This window comes from Pinus tabuliformis, chromosome 9 (assembly GCF_031772625.1).
Source record: "Pinus tabuliformis cultivar Carrire ecotype Pingquan chromosome 9, CPIR1, whole genome shotgun sequence".
Taxonomy (NCBI): domain Eukaryota; kingdom Viridiplantae; phylum Streptophyta; class Pinopsida; order Pinales; family Pinaceae; genus Pinus; species Pinus tabuliformis.
In genome coordinates this window covers 1,172,253,366-1,172,259,850 of record NC_142307.1, presented here as the reverse complement: position 1 = coordinate 1,172,259,850, position 6,485 = coordinate 1,172,253,366, and the positions used below count along the sequence as shown (strand labels likewise).

The 6,485-nt window shown below is 37.1% G+C and overlaps 1 pseudogene; it reads left to right on the top strand.

Moving 5' to 3' along the window:
• Positions 1–4,455: 4,455 nt before the first annotated feature.
• LOC149152757 (phosphoenolpyruvate carboxylase pseudogene) lies at positions 4,456–6,280 on the top strand (annotated as a pseudogene).
• Positions 6,281–6,485: the final 205 nt, after the last annotated feature.

Below are 6,485 nucleotides of genomic sequence, written 5' to 3'. Positions count from 1 at the left end.
AAAAGCCAATCAAGAAAACTAATTATGTAAAGAAATCATTGGAACAAAGTGTAAATGAGAATCTTTGCAAGCCCCTTGAAAACAAGGGAACTCTCTCAAATATAAAAATATTTGCAGTTTTGTATACCTAAATTTTCAATTTTCGACAAAAGCCAAACATGATAACTATTACAAAAAAAAATCATTGGAACAAAATAAAAGAACTTGGAACCCTGCTAAATAAATAAATATGTTACATCTTTGCAGTTGCATATTTAAAAGTATAAAATAAATGTGTTACTTCTTTGTAGCTGCATATTTGAAAGGATAAACGAGCATTTGAAAATGTCTAGGGCATTGCCCACACTTCAAAAGATAACAACAATTAAAATTGCCTCCAGGGAAAATTTTATTAACTTGTCGTATGTTTAGGGCCAATGATCTTCACATAAATTCTTGCTTAAGTGAACCAAATTTTGATATACATCATGGTCTAAAATTATGGTTTAAAACCTTATGATAAGGAGGATACCTTTTACAAATGAATTGTAAATGTTACAAATGCATAATTGGATCTCGCCATAATTTTTCCTTATTATATTGGTTCCTTTTGTTACAAAAGGTAGCTTCACTAAAATATTTTGAATTTAGTATCCATATTACTTTTCTAATAAGATCTCCTTCTAGAGTGAGTTAATATGTATAAAAAAGTAACATGTCTTATCCTTTCTTGGAAAAGAGATGCTTACAATGCATTACTATTATGTCAATACAATATCATACAAGATATAACATCAATCAAAACCATGCCTAAAACAAATTCTAGGTAGAAAGGAGAATGTAGAACTTCAATCCATTTCATGATATTTCTAACAACCAAATGAAACATTTCTACCATGGTAGGTCATGGTAGGTCATAGGGAGTGGGATTATTCACATGATTAGAAGCCAATTTCTTTTTGTTGGTAGTAGATATCGACGTAGGGTAATAAGGAATGTGTAGAAATCAAATCACCAAATTAGTGCACATCTTGTGGGGTTGATTCCATCATGATTACTCTTCAAGTTCCTATTAAAAATATGCAGGTACTTGACTCCAATCGAGGATACGAAATTAGGAGTATGCCAAGCCATTTCACTCAATTAGAGAACCTCCCTTCCTTCATAGTAATTGAAACTCTAAAATGATTTCCGTTGACTTGAACAAAGCCACTGTTGCCTATGCTTTCAAGAACAATTGTCATAGGATTTGATTTCATTTCATCAAAAGAGACCATATTAATTTAAAGTATCTAGGAAAATAAACACATAACCAAAAAAAATTCTACATCAATCATCAACAAATTTACTTATTTTATGACTGCATAATATCATTTTGGCGGGAAGAACACAAGCCAACATTACTGAAAATACAATAAACATTACCAATGTATACTTCAGCTTGCACAAAACTATACTAATAGAAGGATCCTTTAGGAAAAATTTGCAAGTTTTTCTTCGTTCAAGAGTGGAAAATGTGCCAATTAAGTCTACAATTGGATTCTAGAAATAAAAATAAGGTAGGGTTAGTAGGTGACAACATCCTGGTAGTTTCCTTTTCACATAAGTGAATGAGGCTTGAAGAAACCAGTGTTCACATTTCTCATTGTTGATATTTGTGTGGACTAAATCATATGAGTGATCCATGTTACATTTCCTATTTATTTGTGATTGATTGCTTGTACAGGTTACTACTAGTCTACACTTTTTTTTGGGGATGAAACTCAATGCTCACAATGATGACTACTCTATATTTCTTGGGACTCGTTTATTGGAACCATTGGGTATCATGTTCTGTAGATTTGTTAAATTTGCAAATTTCAATAGTACACAAGTTTTATTCATTAATTTTGTTGTTGGAGGGACTAGGAGTAGATTTTTATGTGTTGGGTTAATTCGTGAGGTTATATGCTCGTGTTTTCTTTTGTGATGATGGTGGAGAGGGACGACACTAGATATGGGGGTTTGGTTATTGTTTTAATGTTTAATCCTTCTTCTTCAAATATTCATACACATGTTTTGTGGAAATTCCTGCTAATTTAGGGAGTGGCCTTCTTATTGCATCAAGAGAAGCTAACACACCATGCATTTACGGTGGGCATGGGCATGGGCATGAAGTATCAAAACACTTATTGTGCATATGCGTAAAGGTAAATTGAATCTAGAGGGTGCATTTGTTGCAACACAAATCTATCTAAATCTATATCTGATGCTGAAGACTACCAATGGCGAGTATATCAAATATTGGATCTCAAATTAGGCAACATGGAACTTGTCAAGCTCAAGGTGCATATCACACCTTGAGTGAGATGGGTTTGTCCTAGTAGCTAGAGATCATTGTGATCCTAAAGATGGCATCCGTTATTTTCAATAATAAGTCTTATGACTTGTCACTTTAGGGCTTAAAGATCCATACTTACACAACCAAAGTCCTGCATAATCTTATTACAGTTGGGTGGTTGTATTTATTTTTCGTGAATGAGAATGTTCATTTGCAGATCTTATTATGATTTTTATTTTGTGTTGGCAAAGCTTTGAGGTCCAATTGTATCTTGATCCCACCTTAGCTTTGGAGGTCAACACCACTCACTTCCAAATTTTTAACATCAAAGTCCATCCCATTTGTGTCCATGCAACTTTGGTTTTGTAAATTAATCCCATTCAACTTTCAATGCAATTTAGCTAAGTTGAGTCATTCCATATCCAATCTCCTCATTGTACTCCCAGACACACCTCTCATAGAAGCACTATCCCACATCATTGAAAATTTATTCCTTGTAGAGACAATGACTAATGCCATTGATTATTGCTTGCTAGAACAATGTCTGCAATTCCTTGAATATTAGTCTGATCATACATGTTAGTTCCAGTCTTCGTAGCCTATCACCAGGGATCAACATGAGCTCTTACTATGTTTGGTTTTGTTAGATGTTTTTCACATGATCTTCAGGGAAAAACATGTCATTAGCATTTTCATCAAAAGAAGCTCGGAAAGAGCTTTCCAACGGTATATCATGCTCCAAAAACCGGCTCCCGGATCAAAAGATATGACCGAATGAATGGTCGACTCAAAGGTCGACCTCCTGTGCAGTAGTTCAGGTATTGAATGATCCAAAGGAAGCTAGGAGATGTCAGTGGCTATACTGTGATAGAGAAGGAGAGAACATAGCATTTGAGGTCTATTTTTGTGCGATTAATCCCCATCTCAACATATGGCGAGCTTGTTCTACTCTGATTGAAAGAGATATCCATGAATCTGTGCAGAGGGCATTGTACATTGATGAAAGTGATATTGCTGGTGAAAGATTATTTTACAGTTGCTGGTCTCATGTTTCTAGAGAGGAAGTACTTGAAGATTTATAGATGTTCATTCAGTGTTTATTGGGAGCAGCTGCATTGGGAATTTTTCAATGGTTGTGCCTTCGTTTGGAAGCATCCAGTTCACATGACTGCTTTCCTCATTTGGGCTCCGAGTTGTAAAGAATGAATGCTGACAGTGATTTATAGTGGGTTAGATTCAAGGAAGCAACAAATCTTGGTTGTGAGGATGACTTTAGGGATAGTTGGGTAGGTCAACAGCCATATTAAAGAAAGGTCAATGGATAGGATGTGCAAAGACTCTCGAGAATGCAGGTGTGAACAAAAATGCTAGAATTCGTTCACAATATATATAGCCTGTTCTAAATCCTGTTGAAAACCTATCACAGTGGAAGGAACTTAAAAAAGGGGGTCTCAAGGATTGTGAACCAAAGAGCTAGCAACATTATCTGTTATGGAGATGAAGAACTTGAAGCTGAAAGATTCTAACTATCAGAAGTTCTTGTGTGTCCATTGTCAAACACTCCAGGAGGTGAAGGCTGTCTCTCAACTGGCCAAAGAAGAAGTAATAGAAGTGCAAAAGGACTGGCAAATGGAAATTGAAATGTTGGGTATGCTATGTACTGCCATATATAGAATCAAATCATTGGATTATCAACTGCTGTTTCAAACTATCACCGGGTTCTTTCAAAGAATCGACAATTGTACAATGAAGTTCAAGACTTGAAAGGAAATATTATGGTGTACTTTAGAGTGAGGCATTTTCTCCCAAGCTAGTCTAGAAACCAAACTACTATAGTTTACATTGGTAAAAATGGAGAGTGGTTAATTGTTATCCCAAAAAAAAAGGGAAAGAAGCCCAAAGAATGTTTACCGTCAACAAAGTCTTTGGTCCTTCTGCATCTCAAGAGCAAGTGTTTTTAGAATATGGTGTGTTCTAGATGGCCACAATGTTTTGCATCTTTGCAAATGGTCAAATTGGTTCTGGAAAGACTTTATAGTGACTGGTCCGAATTCATCATTAGAGGACGACTGGGGAGTTAATTACCGAGCATTAAATGACCTTTTTTAGATTTCACAAAAAGAAGAGACTTATTTCAGTATGAAGTTGGTGTTCAAATGATAGAAATATATAATGAGCAAGTTCACGATCTACTTGCAAGTGATGCTTCAAACAAAAGGCTTGTGGTTCAAGGCATATCCCAACCCAATGGCCTTAGTGTTCCTGATGCTAGTATGTTGCCTATGGTATCAACACCAGATGTTTTAGATTTAATGAAAATTGGACAAAAGAACAAGGCAGTAGGTGCTACTGCTCTCAATGAACGTAGTAGTCATTTTCACAATGTCTTGACTGTGCATGTGCAAGGAATAGACTTGTCTTCTAGAGCTATTCTTCATGGGTGCCTTCATTTGGTTGACCTTGCTAGGAGCGAGAGGGTTAACAGGTCAGAAGTTACTGGTGATAGACTTAGAGAAGCACAACATATCAATAAATCTCTGTCAGCTCTTGGGGATATCATATCTACTTTAGCTAACAAAAGTGCTCATGTACCATATCGTAACAGCAAGCCTACTCAAATTCTTCAGGATTCCTTAGGTGTTGCACGAAGCAACAAGGAGAGTTAGGAAACTTAAGGATCAGATTGCAACACTGGAGGATGTTGTTACAAAGAAAGATACTGAGATTGAATGCTTACAGACATTGAAGGAGTCAAGACTTCGTGCTTAAGATACTAATTCTCATAGCGAAAAACTTAGGACCGAAGGCCCAGCCCAACTCTAAGTCTCAGCACCCCTGTATCAAACAACACACATAAGTCGAAATTTGAAGTCGAGTAAAAAAAATTGAAAATCGAGCTAATCTAGCTGTGGCGCTACGCTTCTGGGAGTGTAGCGCTACGCGTGGCACTGTGGTGCTGCGCTCCTGGGTTTAGCACTACACATAGAGAAATGCCAAAAGACATGGATCAAAGAGTGGTCAAAGGAACAACTACAAGGGAAACGTCCCTTGTTTGGGCCAGATCTCCCAAAAACAAATGAGGTTCGAGGTGTTCTAGACACATTTCATGTGATACGTGAGCTTCCTACTAACAACTTTGGAGCTTACATTATTGCAATGGCAACTACAGCATTAGATGTTTTAGTAGTTGAGTTATTACAACAGGAATGCCATGTAAAAAGGCCATTATGTGTTGTACCATTATTTAAGAAACTCGTAGATCTAGAGGCTACTCCTGTCACTTTGGCTAGATTGTTTTCAATAAACTGGTATAGAAATATAATTGATGGAAAGAAAGAAGTCATGATTGGTTACTTTGATTCTGGAAAGGATGCTAGTAAGCTAAGTGTAGCTTGGGCTTTGTACAAAGCATAGGAGGACCTTATTAAGGTCGCTAAAGAATTTGGTGTTAAGTTAACAATGTTCCATGGCCCTGGAGGAACTGTAGGCAAGGTAGAAGGCCCAACCTAACTGGTTATATTGTCACAACCTCTGGATACAATTCATGGCTCTTTTCGGGTCACTATTCAAGGGGAAGTCATATAAACAGTATTTGGTGAGGAACATTGGTGTTTCAGAATGCTCCAATGATTTACTGCTGCCACTTTGAAGCATGGAATGTGGCCTCCAGTTGCACCAAAGCCCGACTAGCGTGCACTGATGGATGAAATGGCTGTTGTTGCTACAAAGGAGTATAGATCAATTGTTTTCCAGAACTCATTGAATATTTTCATTCTACAACACCAGAATTGGAGTATGGTTGGATGAACATCGGGATTCGCCCCTCAAAAGGAAGCCAAGTGGAGGAATTGAGTCACTCCGTGCCATCCCATGGATATTCACTTGGACACGAACTCGATTTCATTTTCCTATTTGGTTAAGATTGGTGGAGCGTTCAAGCATGTTGTGGAAAAGGATATAAGAAATCTCCATACGCTGTAGTAACATGTGTACCATTTTTTGATCAGGTTCCCCTAGTTCCATTATAGCAACCTAACATAGTATTGCCTCAGTGTACACCATTGCTTAATGCTTATGCTTTGCAAACATCAGATCCATACACTTCTACGTATCAGAGGCAGGCCCTACCTCCTATTGATCCATTGCCTGTGATGAATGGGTTGTTATCTGAATTTGATTATTGTGG